We start from the raw sequence: 18584 nt of genomic DNA, 5'->3' as shown, positions 1-18584 counted from the left end.
TATCCTAATACCAGATTTGGTAAGAAGACCACGGGGAAAATATACATGTAAGAGAGAGAGAAAGACCAACAGCCCGCTTGTCCGGAGCAGCTAGTGGACATCACTAATGTTGGGATGCTGCATGTTCAAAACCCAATGGTATAATTGTATAACTGGTAGGGGTCTGCCTAACCCCCCAGTTTGCCGATATAGTGATGCGTAGGTAACTGCACAATGACAACGGGATGATGCTGGTCATCCATCATGCTGAGCGATGGACCCGAAGCATCAATTTCTGCAAAAATACCTTTGCTAGTGCACTCGGGACCTTTATAATGGTACTTTTAGTGCGCTGCTAAAAATCTCAGACCTTTACTGATTCACACATTTAGTGCACCAGTAAAGGTATTTTGCAAAAATTGACATTGCGCTGGTAGTTGCGTACCTAAAGGTTGTGCAGCTGCCATTTTTCTATATATATATATATATATATATATATATATATATATATATATATATATATAGTAACGCTACCCACCTTCTCATTCTGCCCCTTTATGTTTCCCTAAAAACTCACTGTTTTTGGCATTTTTTCTCACAACTAACACTGTGATCTATAAGTTTTGCTTAGTGAGAATAGACTTTCGGATCACCAGCAGTATTCCGGTTTATCCGGTGATCCAAAATCAATGGCTATAAAGTTATCAGTTTTTCTTAAACTCATAAAACATACTTTTTTAGTTGAAAAAACACGGTCAAAGAATCCATTCACACTAAATAGAGTGCTAAACACATCTAACAATTCAAAACTATAGGGCAGAATGAGAAACGAGACCTAATATGTTCAGTTCTCACACACACACACACACACATATATATATATATATATATATATATATATATATATATATAGAGAGAGAGAGAGAGAGAGAGAGAGAGTCTAATCTGATTTCAAACTTAAATCCATTACAAAAAACTTTAAAATCAAAATCCAAATTCATGTCCTACAAGTTTAGATTGATAATATCTAATGATGAGCCATCAGATGAACTCACTATTGAGCCTGTACCCACCAAAAAAAAAGGCGATAAAGATGCAACTGAACATGATCCATTTTCATCCTCCAACTCTCCCAGATCCAGATCTGGATTTGAATATGCACAATGACTGTCCAACCTGTACAGCAAATATTTGCTATATTTTGAAAATCATGATTGCTCCAAAATATTGTCATTCTAAAAAATACATGATGTTCTCAAAATATTGACACTACCATGAAATCAACAAGATAAAATCACTCCAATTTTGTCGCATCATTATATTTTCTATATATTTTAACGTATTCTTTATCTTTTCTATATTTTTAAAATGTTTTTTTAAAGATTCTGTTCCCCGAAATTTTCTCGAGAACCAGATTTGTGATTTCATATGCGTCCAACCTATGTCACAAGGACACACCATTTTGGGTGTATGTCCTTTAAAAATGCATTTTTTTAAAACATAAAAAATAGTTTTTATTGATTAAAAATTAAAATATTATGTCATGGTGTTTCATTTTCTACAAAAAAATCAAGTGTTGAATATGGATGGCAGTGGACCGAGGGAAAACGAGGTCCCGCCATGCCTCGCCCCGACATGAAATAGGGATGGAGGTTGTAACACCCCGATCTGGGACCTCGGAAGTTCTAGTTCGGTCAGTATTACTTCTCAAAGAGAAAGAGTTCAAAGTTCACATAGAGAAAATGTGACTAATTTTTTTTTCTCTATTTTTATTCCAATAATCACTTTTCTTACAATGTTCATCATTCATAACAAAAGCAAATAACTGATACCTTATTATTCAATGACATAAAATTAAAAACTATCAAATGCTCTGTTGAAGAAGAAGTTGATCAGGTTCTGTCTGTGCTAGTGTGTCTGCAACCTACAGTTGTAATTAAACATGAGGGTGAGTCTACAACCTAGTAAAAAATAATTATAAGCAAATAAATATTTAACCTTACAACTCTAGTAGGCTCTAAGCTCCTAGTCTTAGTTTAGTTTTCAATACACCACAAAAGTTTATATATTTTAATTACTTTCATTAACTTTTTTACAACAACTATCACTAGGTCGGTTATACCGGTCAAAGCCGTTTATGGGCGTAGCAACCCCGTAGAATACCCCAATTCTACATGTTGGTCAGACAATGAACCATACACTCCCAGTGATCTCCGGACTACCATGCACTGTAATGAACCACCACGGAGACCCTACCGATAGCTAGCCGAAAGGTCAAGCTCTCAATCTTGGTATGGTTCATGTTACATCCTAATCATGATGATTATCAACCATCCATGGTCCTCTAGAGTCTCAAACTTGGTGTGCGTGTAACTCTAAGCCATGACTAAGTTCAACACATTGAACCATATTCTCAATCTCATAACTCACTTGTTCTCTCACGAGTGAGGTCGTAAATTGATCACAATCAATCTCATGATGACCTTAAGACTCACACACATCTGTCACTAAGCACGCAATGATGTAGTGTCTCTACATCGGTAAATCACCGATGACCCACTCTCCATGGTGGTTGCACTCTGACTGCAAACCAGATAACTCTTACCACAGGTCGCTACTTCCGAGATTTAAGGGGTCCGCATGTTGATCTCAAAATATTAATTCATACAACATGAATAGAATAGAAGGGACTCCAATCTAAATATAATCTCATGACAATGCATGATATTAATAATCACATAGACATGTGTTTACAAATCAATTCTCTTTCTAACACTACAAGAAAAATGCTAGTTAGCGACGAAACTTTACGACGTATTTTTTGCGTCGCAAAGTTGATCATTCGTCGCTAACTTGCAAAATTGTTACGAAATTAGCAACAAAAATATTTTTGTCGCCCACTTTGTCGCTAAGTTGCGATGGATTAACGATAGAAGTTTTTGTCGCAAAACCAGTCACCATTAGTGACGAATGTAGCGACAAAATTTTTTTCGTCGCTACTTAGCGACGGAGTGGGTGACGAAAATATTTCGTCGCTAAATGTCGATGCTACTTAGCAACGGAGTAGCGACAAAATATTAATGTCGCCCATCTGTCGCTAAATGTCGATGTAAAATTCCCTAGGGCACAAAATCATTTTTTTTTTACTTTCACCCGCGCCTCTCTCTCTCTCCCGCACCATGTCGGTTTTCATCCGCTCTCCGACAACCGACACCTCCCTCTCTTTGGCTACCGACGACCCCCCCCCCCCCTACCACTTTTCGTCGACCGCCCCATCCCTCTCTCCGGCTATCGACGACCGCCTCCCTCCCGCTCTCTGTCGACCGCCCTATCCCTCTCTCCGACTACCTTGGATTTGGGCCCCTCTCCCGGTTTCCATCGACTGTCACCACCATCATCGCAACCTCTGAGGTAAAACCCTCTTTGTTTGTGTTTTTTATTTTTGCTTGGAGAATCCACCCCAGACGCAGAGACCTAGATGCATTGGCTCAGAGAAACCCTCTAGGCATACGCAAGAGCAGTGGCGTAGCTAGGATTAATGTGAGGGGGGGGGGGCAAAAAGGCGTGTAGGAAAAAAAACAATTTTTGATAGTCGGTGGTTCGAGGGCAGCGCCCCCGAATTTATTTATTTATTTTTAATTCTGCCATAAATCAAGTTGAGCCATGGCTTTCCTATATGGCTCTAAAACTCATACTTTCTAGACTGCTTAAACGATTCGTATGCACGATTCAGTCCAAAAATGTTCACCCATTGGGTCAATTCAGTTGAAACTCTATCGAAATTAACCTAATTCAAGAATAGTAGGAGGAATGATGAGACAAAGGCTTATGCTCAAGTGCTTAAAGAGGCATACAATTTCATACGAAAACAACTATTTTCTCATGTGTGAAAACAAACATATCAAATTGGTGCCACCACTCAATAAGAAATCTTTTTCTCATAGGCTATTTTTTTGGGTGAAAAAGTTTTCATGCATCCTAACCCATAAATTAATACATTATGATCATTAAAATATAATGTCATGATGGTGTTCTATTTTAATCACAAAGCATATCTGATCCAATATTATATATATATATATATATATATATATATATATATATATTGGATCCCTTACCTGGTGCTTTGGCTTAAGAAGACCAATTTGTTCTGTTTTGATAATGGGTCTAATTTAAACCTGTATCTGGAAACAATCCAAATGTGCATTCTTATTTCACTCTCTCATATGAAACAAACAACAAATACAAGTTTTCACATCACCTAAAACAAGAAAAAAAAGTTCATATGAATTTTTTTTCATATGAAGCTAATTCTCATCAGAAAAAAGAGTGGTGAAACAAACGTGCTCTAAGCTTGCTGATGTAGATCACTTGTTCTTTAAAGTCCATCCATGGATTGGTTAGCCATATACAACTGCTACCGTGCAAGAGTAGGAATCTGTCATTGTGTTTAGGACAAGCGTGATGGATTTTATACCATTTGTTGCCTAAGTTCATTTCTTTGTCTTTAGTATAAAATAATAAAAAAAAGGAAAAGAAAAAGCATCGTATGAACTTTCAATCTCCATTATGTTTCTTTATAATAAAAGATAAAGTAAGAGATGCCTCATCAACATTTGCTTCCTCCAATAGCCTTTTAGATATACAAAATAGTATTTATTTATGTTTCTTTATAGATACATCAATCTTCATATCCACGTGCAGCTAAACTCTTGCCATTGAATTGGCAATATCTTTTGCTATATTCATTATTTCTTTTTATTTGCATGGCTTACCTTAAAGCTCCAAGGGAATAAGTTTATGTTAGAAAAAAAAGCATGATTTGTATATATATTCGCCTCCCTATTAATTTTTTTGCCACCTCCTCATGTATTATTTTGTATATATATTCTTTGCAGGTACGTTGCTGAGCAAATTGCGCGATGCTTATTGCTAAGCATCGCATGCTGTAAAATCTTTAATGCAAAAAGAAATAAGAAAAAAATTGAAAGGCAAAAGCAATTCAAACCGGATAAATACTCATGGTGAGTAAGTGATGCTAGCGCATCACATGTTATTTAATTTTTTGGATGCAACACTTTTTTGTTCACACACTCACTTAGTTATTGATATCTAAGACTGTTTTGATGGATTTTAGAGATCATGCTGAGCATGATTTTAATGTATGTGAATAGAAGTGTTCATATTTTTGGAGTACGGATTTCATGCTAGGCATGGTAGCAGTTAGCGGGATATTGGAGTGTGTTTGCTGCAGGTATATGTTTGACTTTTTTTTTATATGAATGATTTAGATATATTGCAATGTTTGATGTGATTGTATCCATGTTTGCATGTAGTTACTTTCAATTTGATTATGACTTCCATTTGAAATTGTATAATGAAAGCATGCTTAATTGGTTAGCATTCTGATGATTCTCTTTTAATTGTTAGGATATTATTCATAACATCATACGACAAAATGACTGCAAACCGCGAATGGATGTACCGTAGGATAGTTGACAGTGAGGTATTGCATGAATATATGGATGGTGTTGAAAGTTTTATTGAATTTGCAACAAGTGTCAGTACAGTGGATCCCACAGGTCGGATTAGGTGTCCCTGCAAGATTTGTAAGAACAATTGATTTGTAGAACCTCATGGTGTTAGACATCACCTATACAGGAAGGGTTTTGCGAGTAATTATCGGAAGTGAACCTTTCATGGTGAAGAATTTAGGAACAATTTTGATGCGTGGGTGAATGTGGTACACAATAATCCATATATGGATTTGATATTTGATGCCGCAGGAATAGAACTGGGTTCTGCTATGGGTCCTAGTGATGTAACAATTGGGGTAGAGGAAGAAGTACCAAACAATGCAGCTAGTAGATTTTATGATTTACTTAGAAATGCCGATGAGCCACTTTGGAATGGTTGCTAGAGTCACACTATCTTATCTGCAGTTCTTCAACTACTGAATTTGAAGTTCGAGTATCATTTGAGTCAATCATGTTTTGACTGTTTGTGCATAATAGTAAAGAGTATGTTGCCCAAAGATGAGAAATTGCCACATAATTTCTATCATGCAAAGGTTATGGTTAACACTCTAGATATGCGGTATCAAAAGATAGATGCTTGCCCAAATCATTGCATGCTGTATTTCAAGGATCTGAAAAATAGCATATCATGCCTGTCATGTGAGCAACCTCGGTTCAAGCCAAAGACAAGAGGCAATGGTAGCACGAGATCAAAATAAGTTTCATACAAGTCGTTTCGCTACTTTCTTATCACCCCTAGATTGCAATGATTGTATATGTCTTCATGAACAACTAAACACATGAGATGGCATGCAAATAAAGTTTGACATGATAAAGACAAGATCACGCATCCTGTTGACGCAGAAGCTTGAAAGCACTTTAATCATACTCATCAGAACTTCGTAATGGAAGTGAGAAATGTTAGACTCGGTCTATGTACAGATGGATTTAATCCATTTGAGGATAGATGATCAACTCCATACTCATGTTGCCCAGTATTTGTAACTTCATACAACCTTCCACCAAGCTTGTGTATGAAGTGTCATAATCTTTTTTTGTCTCTATTGATCCTTGGTTCGACCTCACTTGGCCAAAATCTTGATGTATATTTAAGGCTATTGATTGATGAACGAAAAATATTATGGGATGACGGTGTTATCACGTATGATACCCACAAAAAACAAAATTTCAATATGAAGGCCACTGTTGTATGGACAATCAGTGACTTCCCTGCATATGGTATGCTATCTGGTTGGAGCACACATGGAAGGTTAGCATGTTCGTATTGCATGGAGGACACAAAATCATTTAGATTGACGCATGGAAGGAAGTCGTGCTGGTTTGAGTGTCATCATCGATTTATATCTAGCAACCATCCATTTCGAAGACAAAAGAATGTGTTTCGAGCGAGCACAACTAAAATGGAAGGTCCACCGACAAGATTGTCTGGCATAGAGATTTTAAGAAGATTGTGATACTTTCCAGATGTATTAACAGATGCCCGTAGTCTGACGCCCTTCCTTAAATTTGGGAAGGATCATAATTGGACAAAGAAATCTATATTTTGGGAACTACCATATTGGTCGACTTTATTGATATGACATAATTTGGATGTGATGCATGTAGAGAAAAATGTGTTTGATAATGTGTTCAATACAATAATGGATGTTAAAGGGAAAACGAAGGATAATCCGAAGGCCTGTATGGATTTAAAAGTAATATGTAAACGACCAAAATTGGAACTCAAAGACTATAGTGGCAAATTATTGAAACCAAAGGCAAGATACGCGCTTCGATCTGATCAAATAAAGTAGGTATGTCAATGGTTGAGACAGTTGAGATTTCTAGATAGATACGTCTCTAACATTGCTCGGGCTGTGAAGATCGATAATGGATAATTATATGGGTTGAAGAGTCATGATTGTCATATCTTTATGCAATGATTGATACCCCTAGCATTTCATGATATGTTAGACAAACCTATATGGAGGGTATTATCTGAGTTGAGTAGATTTTTTAGAACATTGGGCGCATCAGAAGTCATAACATTTGAGGTAAAGAATCTCGAGGATTCTGTCATCACTACTATTTGTCAGTTATAGAAGATATTTCTATCGATATTTTTCGATGTTATGGAACATTTGATCATACATTTGCCATATGAACTAAGGGTTGGTAGTCCTGTGCAATATCGGTTAATGTACTCATTTAAAAGGTATATTTTTTCTTATATTATTCTCTTTAATGACAGATATTTCAAATTTAAGATGTATCTTTTTTACAGATGCATGTTTGACCTCAAAAAAAAGGTTCGGAATAAAGCAAGAGTAGAAGGCTCTATTTGTGAGACATACACATTAGAAGAGATTTCAAATTTCTCATCTATGTACTTTGAACCTCACATTCCAACATGTTACACATGTCCACCTCGTAACAATGATGAAAAACAATTTACTGTAGTTGACAAACTGTCGATATTTCAACCACTTGGGCATGCATTTGGTAGTTGTTGATTAAGACTCTTGGCAGATCGAGAGCAAGACGCATCACAAATATATATTCTTTTTAATTGTTCAGCGATCGACCCATACATCGAGTAAGTACATGTAGACACAACACAAATCTAAATCTTTTTATGTTCTTGACGTGCATACATGGTTCGGTAATATAAGTATTTGTTAAGTGCAGACGATTTGATCTAGAGTTGCGAAGAGAAGTTTCATATTTCACTGATGCAGAAGTGCAAAAAGAATGTGAAACTAAGTTTGTGGAGTGGTTGAAAAAGTTGGTAAGGACGATGACATAATATGTCTATGTGTAAACAACACTAAGTTACTTAATTGGTCGTGATCACAATCATTGTTTATGTTTATAGGTTCGTCGTGGTGATGTTAAAGATCAAGGAATATATGATTTACAAAATGGCTCAACCAAAGTTGTGCAATGTTACAACGGATACATCTTAAATGGTTACCGATTCCATACAAAAAACTATGGTATAAACAAATCAACAATGAATAGTGGCGTATGTGTCAAGGATATCAGCTACGGTGAAAATGAACATGATTACTACAATGTTATAGAAGAAATAATAGAGTTGACTTACTTAGGCATAAATAATAGGGTAACTTTATTCAAGTGTCATTGGTTTGATCCAACTGCAACAAGAGTTGACAAAGCCTCAGGCATTGTTGAGGTGAATCATAAATCAAGGTTTGGAACATATGAATCATTCATATTAGCCTCGCAAGCTCAAGTTTACTATACTTCATATCCGAGTACAAAGAAGTCAGATAGAAATGAATGGTGGGCAGTTTGCAAGGTGAAGTCTAAACTATACCCTGAGTATGATCAGTTACAGGAAGACAAAGTAACTGAGGAGAGTGAGTACTATCAATCAGATGGTATTTATAACTTCTCTTATAGTCACGATGTCGCGCATGATATGCATGTCATATCTTCATTGGTCGATGGAACATTCATAGAAGAATGTGATCCAAATGATATACCAAGTGGATGGGCAAACAATGAAGAAGATGAAGAAGAGGAGGAAGAAAAAGAATATGAAAGTCAAACAAGTGATGATGAAGAATTTTCGAGCTAGTGAGCAAAATCTTGTAATACAAACCTCTATTGAATATATTGTAACGTGTTTGAATTATTTGAATGTACTGCAATACTTTATGTGAATGATTTCAAATTATTTGATTGTATTGAAATATATTGCAATAATGTGAATGATTAGAAGGTATTCAAATGTTTGAATGTATTGAATTACATTTTTTATTTTTTGATTATGTATCTTTGATACGTATATAGTTATGATTTGAATATATTGTAACGTGTTTGAATGTACTACAATACTTGATGTGAATGATTTCAAATTATTTGAATGTATTGCATAAAGTGTTGTGAAAAGCGTTGAGGCGTAGCGAGGCGCTCCACCAAAATCTGAGGCGAGGCGTAAGCCTCGAGGCGCAAAGCATAAGCCTCAAAAAAAAATTTAAACTTAAAAAAAACTATAAAAATGATCTAAAATTATAAATAAATAAGAAATGCTTTATTGATGAAGCGCCAACCAACACGAAATAAAAAAATCTCAAATAAATATGAAAAAAATATGAGATTAACATGTAAAAGTAACATAAATGGCAAAGAACAATAAACATCCACTTGAGCCTTTTTCTATAGCTACAGTTGGAAAAACCAAAAGGAAATAACACACAAACATAAAAGCAAGAACTGTGGAAGGTGAAGTCCACTGAACATTACAAACAAGAGAACAGTAAAAGAGAAAGGTCCCATCAATATACTAGAGATAAATTGGGCCGTTGATCCTTTTCCCTTGGTACCAGAAATGTGGACAACCTAAACGCACAACGAATCAAATGAGTGAGTTTAAGGAGGGGAGAGAAATTCAGCAAATTCATGTCAACTATTGTAACAAACATAAATAGAAATTTCAAGCAATTGCACATAAAGATTCAAGCAACCTAGCATGCAATATGGTGAAAATTGGTCTTCAAAAATATCAAACAATTTCTCGATGAAGAGAAGAACATAAGACACAATCGTTATGTGGGTGAGTGAAAAAATCAGCCTTTGGATGTAATCGGAAAAAGCTTTCTTTTGGAAGCACTAGACATAGTGGTGCTCTGATCTCGAGTGGCACCTTAAACTCAAGATGAGGGTTGCCAAGGGAGTGGAGCAACCGCTTCATCTTGCCCAAGGTGATAAACCCAGAAAATTGTTACCAGAAAACACAGAGGTCGCCGGCAGCGAGTGGTGGCCGGCGACGGCAGTGGCGACGGTGAGTGGTAGCACGACGGTGGTTGTGAGTCGCTGACATGGCTGTGAGTCGCTGGCGAGTGGTCGCACGACGGCGGCGAGTGGTCGCACGACGATGATCGGCTACGGGTGGTGGTCGGCTGCGAGTGGTGGCCGACAACAGCAGTGGCGGGGGACGAGAGGGGACGGAGTGGAGAGAGAAGGGGTGAGGGCTTTCCCTCGCCCCAAAGCGCCTGTGTCTTTTTTAAAGACACAGACGCTTCAATCTTTCGAGAATACGGGCCCGGATCTGGGTCGAACTTGGGTCCGGGCTATCCGATTTTTAATGCGCACCTCACTTTGAGGCGCGCCTCGCCTCAAGGCGTACGCCTCAAGGCGCATGAGGCGTACGCCTTAATGATGTTGCGCTTTTAAAGTGCGCCTCAAGGCGAAAAGGGCCTTGCCTCGAGGCGAGGTGCGCTTTTTGCGCCTTGAGGCGCGTTTTTAACAACACTGATTGCATGACATTTTTTATTTGTTAGAATATGGTTCGTGGAGGTTACAGTGGTCGTTCATCTAGTGGTAGTCAGTCTCAGCCTTCATCTTCACATGCAGTTCTAGTAGGTATATCTTTTAACTAATTATATACTTGATTAGTTTAAATGCGTATTCTGAGAAATTCTAACGCATTTTTCTACAAATGATGTTTCGCTTATACATGACCCACCTACACCAGTTGTTCATATAAGTCACGAGCCAATGCAGGATGCATGGTCTTCTCAGTCTGACACAAGAAGACTCATTCAAATAGTATATATCGATAATCGACCGTAAGTATTTCATCTTCACTTATTACTTATCTTATAAATATTGTATATTGGTAGTTAATGTGTATCAATTCATGTGCAGTGTGTGCTTCGAGCCACAAAAAGTAATACGAGATATTAGGAATTCACTACTTCAACATCTACTAGGACCAGTCGCTCAATGGAAAGAGTACCCAAAGGAGGTGTTGGACAGATTGTGGTTCTCATTCATGGTATACAATCGTTTATTATAGTTAATGTGTTTCATATTTATTTATTTTTTTATTGTCATGTCTATTAACTTTCTGAAAATATTTGTAGGCTTTGAATCGCTTCACCACTACGATGGAGGATCAAGATGCAATAAAGATGTGGCAAAAGGTGGTTGCCAATCGATTTGCAGACATGCTGCACAATATGAAGACTGCAACAAAAAAAAATCTGGCGAGATAAATGATCCATTGCAATGAAAGAGTCATGGCCCTCCTACTATCAGGTCAGATGTTTGGGATGCAATGTGTGACAAGTGGGCGGGGCATGAATTTTGAAATCGCTCAGCGAAGGCTGCACAAAACCGAGCAAAATGTCTAATGCCCATCTACACACAGGTGGATCTAGGACTTTGGGGAGCCACCTGAAGAAAATGGTAACTCATCAATATATATTGTTAATTTTATAAGTATTGTTGCAAACATGTTAAATAATTGTTTTATCATTTAACTTTGCAGGAAGCAGAAAAAGGAGACATTGTGCCATACAAGGATATGTTTGTTGAAACACATAAACGTAAGACCACGAGAGAGTTCGTATTAGAGAAGGCGAGAACGACAACATTATGTATTTATTGTATTAATAATCATTATAATGTACAAGATATCATAAATATTATAATTCTTAATTATTATGTCATACTGTAATCATTACTTTGTAGAAGTCATATGAGCAACAGATGGTAGAGCGATATAGAAATGACTCCACTCAGCATCCACCTTTTGATTCTGCAACATGGGTGACTGCAACAGGTGAACCCAAAAAGGGTCGTGTGTTAGGGTTTGGGAGTAATATGAACACCTCACTAGTCTTTGCTTCCTCCAGTCATGGCTCACAGAGTTCTCCCCGTTAGCATCAGTTCCAAGCATCCGACTGACCCGCCTAATTCTTGGGATGGTGTACGCCAGCTCATTAAGGACACAATGCGTGACTACGTTGTCCGTAATGAGTTGAGTAGTTTTTTTCAGAACAAGGAAACTTCATCTGCAGGTGAATCTCAGGTATGAAAGTTTTGTGTTATGTATTGTATGTCGTTAAATTTCATGTCACTTTGATTGCCTTAACTTAGGTGCATTGCATATAATTTATTTCAGTATATTTTGTTTATCAATACTAACATTTCCTTTCTTGTGTAGGTTGTTGGCGCTAATCAGCGTAGTGGAGCTAAAAACGCAGATCGAGACAATGAAGAAGAGGATACACAAAATCTTGGCAATGATTAGATTCATGTGTTGCATTTGGTGTACCTTCTTTTTGTTTAAAAATTTTAAATGTTCAATTGTAAATAATTATAACTGGTGAATTTTGTAGTAGATCGATTAATTGTTTTAGTTTCCTTTTATATGTGTTTTGACGGGAAATATAAATTGTACAGAAAATACAAATTGTATTACAAATTTTTTTTTCTCGATATTATGTTTTAAATATTTTTTCCCTTTTTTTGCGACGGAAATATCCGTCGCCATTTGGGACCAAAATGCAATTTAGCGACAGATTAGGGACGAATTTTATTCCTTCGCTACTTACCAGCTGGTCATTGTTTTTGGGATGGATCTTAATTCATCGTTGGGTTCGTCGCTATATTAGCGACAACATTAGCGACGTATATTAATCCATCGTAAAGCCAAAATCTTTGTATAGTAACGACGACTTTACGATGGAACTTGTCGTTCATTGATTCATCGCAAATTAGCGATGAAACTAGCAACCAATAGTGTCTATCTCTAATTAGCGACTATAATTTTGTGATGGAACCTATCTGTCATCACTCCGTCGCTAAACACGTTAGTAACGGATTACTGACAGAGTAGGGTCGTCGCTAATTCACTGGTTTCTTGCAGTGTAATATGCATAACAAACCACAACTAACATGTATAAGAATTCAACTCAGAATGTCAAGCATGGAAATTTTATGCATGTCATGATCTCACTCAAAGACTATTATGCTACTCATTTCATTCACAACATTACATTAACATGCAACATAGAAAAATATTTATTTATATCTAAAATTATTTATAATATCTCTTACCTCAACTGTAAACATTGTGCTTTTACCGCAATCGAGTTTCAAAAAGCTCTAATACTGTGATCTGGTCATTGCACAAACATGCTTGCATTAATGCACAAAATCACTTACAGAATTACCAAAATACCCCTCCCAAATTGACTCATGAAACCTTAGTTTTTGTATCACTAATTTAACAAGATCTACTAGGTAAGTATATTCCTCTCTTTGATACGAGTCCAACGCACCAAATCTCACTCAATTCTGAGTTTAGGGTGCAAAGTTATGTCTATTTTATCAAAATGGATCTCGGGTACCCAAAAGGGTATTATGGTTATTTCAAATTTCAGTATAATTATAGAATTACCTGATCCAGATTCATCGCTGATATGGATTCAATATAGTTCAACTGGATCCAGATCCATTACTCATCTGGGTCCAGAACTGTGTCTGATTGGATCCAGAATAGTATGACTGGATCCAGGACAATCTAATTGGATCCAGAACTGTCTGACTAAGTCCTTACACTCTGATTGGATTGAAAACTGTCTGACTGGATCCAGAATAGTTTGCCTAGATCTAGAATATTTTGACTGGATCCAAAATAGTCTGATCTAGACCCAATTTTGATATGGATCTAGGACTGATCTAATTAGATCCGAAACAGTCATTCTGGATCCAAAACAGGTCCAGATGAAACTGGATCCAAACTAAAAAACTAGATCCAGTTAGATCAAACCGGTTCGGTTTGACTCGGGTTTATCCAAACCGGTTCAGCTCAGACCCGATTCGGTCTAGACCGATTTCACTTGAACTGGTTCAATCAGAATCAATTTGGTCTGAATCAGTTCAATCTAAATTGCTTTAATCTGAACCAGTTCAACCAAAGTTCCTTTTTTTTTAAACAAGATTGTCTCAACCTGGGTGTGATCTAGACCGACCCAGTTCGGTCTGGGTTGCACCCTGGCTGAACCAGACCCTCCATGTTTTTTTTTCTCTTCTGGCTCGGTTTGAGAGCGACCCAGACCGGCGGGTTTGGTTTAGGTCACGCTCAGATCGACCCAATTTAGTTCAGGTTGCACCCGGTCCCCCAAATAAAACCCCAACAGGGGGCAGAAGGGGCATCACCCCTTCCGTCATCCCCTTCTTCTTAAACAGAGAAGGGTCAACCGTCGGAGCAGGCCCTCTTTGTCCTTCTTAGTGGCAGAGGGGCCGACCACCGGCATCGGCCGGTCAGTCCCCTCCTTCTACCCTCCCTCTGACTCTCTCTCTCACACCCATGTCCTTTGTATATTTTTTTTCTTTTTTTTTCCTCTGTACATCGCCAACAGCCACAGTTGTCGGCCCTTGCTCACCGAAAAAGGAAAGGAGAAGAAGATGAAGAAGAAGAAGAGGGGGTACTCTGCTCACCTAACTATCGTCGTCGTCGTCACCGTCACTAGTAGGTGCCCCTCACTCACTCTCTCTTCCTCTTTCTCTCTCTGTCTCTCCCTCTACCGCTCGTTGGGATGTGGTGGAGGGAGGCTGACTCAGAGTGAGGATAAGCCTCACCTTTGCAGATTTGGGGGGGTGAGGTCTATCCTCACCCCCTCTGGAAACGCGGTTTCCCTTTCGAGGAAACCATTGTTTTCCCTTTTTTCAATGCTTATCTTCTTCAGCGATCTCGTTGGAGGGAGTTATAATTCTACCCCCCTTAAAACAAGATTCATCTTGAATCTTACCTGGAAACAATTGTGAAAAATATTCACGAATGTCAGATTCACACTCCCATGTAACCTCATTATTATTGTGATGACTTCATCTAACTAATACCAGAGATAGCGCTTTGTTTCTTAGTTTTTTAACTTTCGTATCTAGAATCTTTATAGGCTTCTCACTCAAGCTTAAGTCATCTTGTATCTTCAGTACTGACTCAACAATATCCAGTATATGGAAGGAATCAATCACATACTTTCGCAGCATAGATACATGAAACATGTTGTAGATTCGAGACAAGGAAGGTGGCAAAGCTAGTCTGTATGTTGTCTGACCAACTCTCGCGAGTATCTCGAAGGGTCCAATATATCTTGGATTCAATTTTTTTCTTCGAACAAAATGCATCACTTCGTCAAAAGAAGATATCTTCAAAAATAAATGATCACCTTGCTCAAATTCTAACTCATGACGTCTTTGGTCTGCATAACTTTTTTGTCGACTTTGAGCTGACAAAATATATTCTCGAATAAATCTCACTTGGTCTGTCATCCGCTGCACCAAATCTGACCCTAACAATCTTCTTTCTCTAACCTCATCCCAACATAATGATGTTCGACACCGTCGACCATACAATGTCTCAAATGAAGCAATGCCTATACTTGCTTAAAAGTTATTATTGTAGGCAAATTTCATCAAAGGTAGAATATTGTTTCATGAGTCACTATACTTTAAGGTATATGCCTGTAGCATATCTTCCAGGGTCTGAATGGTTCATTCTGATTGTTCGTCAAACTGGAGGTGAAAAGTCATACTCATTGTTAATTGTGTCCCCATAGTTTTCTGAAAACTCTACCAGAATCGTGATATGAACTTCGAATCTCTATCTGAAACAATCGAATTCGGTACTCCATAAAGTCTAACAATATCTTTGATGAACAACTGCGCCAACTGGTCACAAGAGTAGGTTGTCTTATATGCCAAAAAGTGAGTTGACTTAGTTAGCTTGTCTACAATCACCCATATTGAATCCATCCCATTCCTAGTTTTTGAAAGTCCTGAGACAAAGTCCATTATGATATCTGCCCATTTTCATTCATGTATGGAGAGTGGTTGCAATAGTCCACTGGTTCGTTGGTGTTCAATCTTCACTTGATGGCACACCAAACACTTACTTACAAATTCAGCAATGTCTCTCTTCATACCACTCCACCAAAATGAATCTTTCAAGTCCCGATACATTTTGGTGCAGTCAAGGTGAATGACATATCTAGAGTGGTGCGTCTCGCCGAGTAACTGATGTCTAAGTTGATTATCCTTTGGAATGCATACCCTATTACGAAATTTGAGAAGTCCTTGATCATCAACTTTGAAGTCTGACTCCTCACTTTTCGTAATCTTCTGTTTCACTTGGGCCAACTCTGGATCTAAGCGTTATTTTTCCTTAATCTGATCCAATAATCGTCTTGGTAAACATTGAGCTTCTGTTTTTTGATATGCAACCAAGAAAAATAATTCCCAATTTGCAAGTTTGGCTAATGCTTCTAACTTTCTGCTAAGTGCATCAGCGACTACATTCGCTTTACCCGGGTGATACTTCAGCTCAAAACCATAATCTTTTAAAAATTCTAGTCATCTCCTCTGTCTCAAGTTCAAGTCTCTTTGTGAAAACAAGTATAAGGCTTTAATGGTAGGTAAAAACTTCAAATTTGCTCGCCATATAAATAGTGTCTCTATATCTTGAGGGTGAAAACGACTACTGCAAGCTCCAAGTCATGCATTAGATAGTTGACTTCATGCATTTTGAGTTGGCAAGATGCATAAGCTATCACTTTACCATATTGCATCAGAACGCAACACAATCTTTTGTCATCGTTATACATAGTAAAACCTCTGGATCCATAAGGTAAGACCAACACTGGAGCAGTGGTCAAATGCTTCTTTATCTTCTCAAAACTTTGCTCACACTTGTCATTCCACTCGAACTTTATGTCTTTTTTAGTGAGTCTTGTCATTTGAGCTATTAATAGGGAAAACCCTTCCACAAATAGCTGGTAGTATTCAGCCAATCCCAAGAAACTACGAATCTTGGTAGGATTCTTGGGTCTAGTCCAATTGGTGACTATTTCAATCTTTGCAGGGTCTACCATAATTTCATCTTTAGAAGCTATATGTCTAAGGAAGAATACTTGTTCCAACCAAACAACACACTTAGAAAATTTGGCGTAGAGTTGATGTTCTCTTAGTGTCTGCAAAACTATCATCATGTGTTCTTCGTGTTGCTCTCTCGTGGTAGAATAAATGAGGTTGACATCAACAAATACTACTATGAACTTATCGAAATATGATCTGAAAACTCTATTCATCATATTTATGAAGGCCGCTGGTGCATTAGTCAGATAAAAAAGCATGACCAAGAATTCATAATGGCCATATCTTGATCTAAATGTTGTCTTAGCTACATCTTATTTCTTAATTTTCATCTGGTGATAACCCGACCTCAGATCCAACTTCGAGAAACATGCAACTTTTGAAGTTGATCAAAGAAGTCATCAATCTGTGGCAATGAATATTTATTATTGATGGTCACTACATTCAGTTATCGATAATTTATGCACATCCGCAGTGATCCATCCTTCTTCTTGATGAAAAAAATTGGAGCATCCCAAGGAGATATTGACGATCGAATAAAATATTTCTCCAATAATTCTTGCAGTTGCTCTTTAAGTTCTGCAGGTCTCATCCGATAGAGAGCCTTCAAAATGGGCGATGTTCCTGGAACAAGATTAATTTGGAACTCAATTTCTCGACCGAGAGGAAGACCAAAAGATCTTCTGAAAAAAGATTAGCATATTCTTGAACTATGTTCATGTCAGATATGATGAGATCTTCTCTCTCTTCGGTTTTCATGTAAGCAAAAAATCTCATGCATCTTTCTTGAATATATTTTTTGGCCTTTAGGCGAGATATGATTGTTGGTTTCAGTAGTTTTCTAACACCCTGATAAGTGAAGGTTGAAGTCTGGAGGGTTTGAAAACTTACACACTTCTTTCTGCAATCCATAGTGGCATGATGAATCGCTTAAAACCTAATATTTTGATTCAGGTTTTAGTAGGATTCAAGATCTAGTTTAAAGGCAAAACTCAACACCGAACACCTAATCAGATGGCTACAGAATCCAACTAATTGGATTTGGATTCGGTTAAATGTCGAAATACATCCGATCCGTTGACATCCCTAGGTGGAAGTGGGACCCGTAAGTCCGTAACACAGAGCAACTCGGGGCACCACACCTGGTGCACCTGAGCGTGGTCAGGTAAAGCGTTTTATGCGAAACGATAAACGGGATAGATAAGTGAAACCTGTCTCTGTGTCCCATGTAATACCAAACAGGACAGGTGTTACGGCTTGTGTTGCTGTTTCACATTAGCCAAGTGAGATGCGGTTTTACTTGATTTGCTCTCGGTTCGATCTCAGATTCTAAACCCGACCTCCTCCCATCCTCTTCCTACTACTCCTCCTCCAGCAGAAGCGCGCTCCAGCGGA

Source organism: Nuphar pumila, chromosome 5 (assembly GCF_984573655.1).
Source record: "Nuphar pumila chromosome 5, dmNupPumi1.hap1.1, whole genome shotgun sequence".
NCBI classification, from domain to species: Eukaryota; Viridiplantae; Streptophyta; class Magnoliopsida; order Nymphaeales; family Nymphaeaceae; genus Nuphar; species Nuphar pumila.
Note: the sequence above shows the minus strand (reverse complement) of the source record.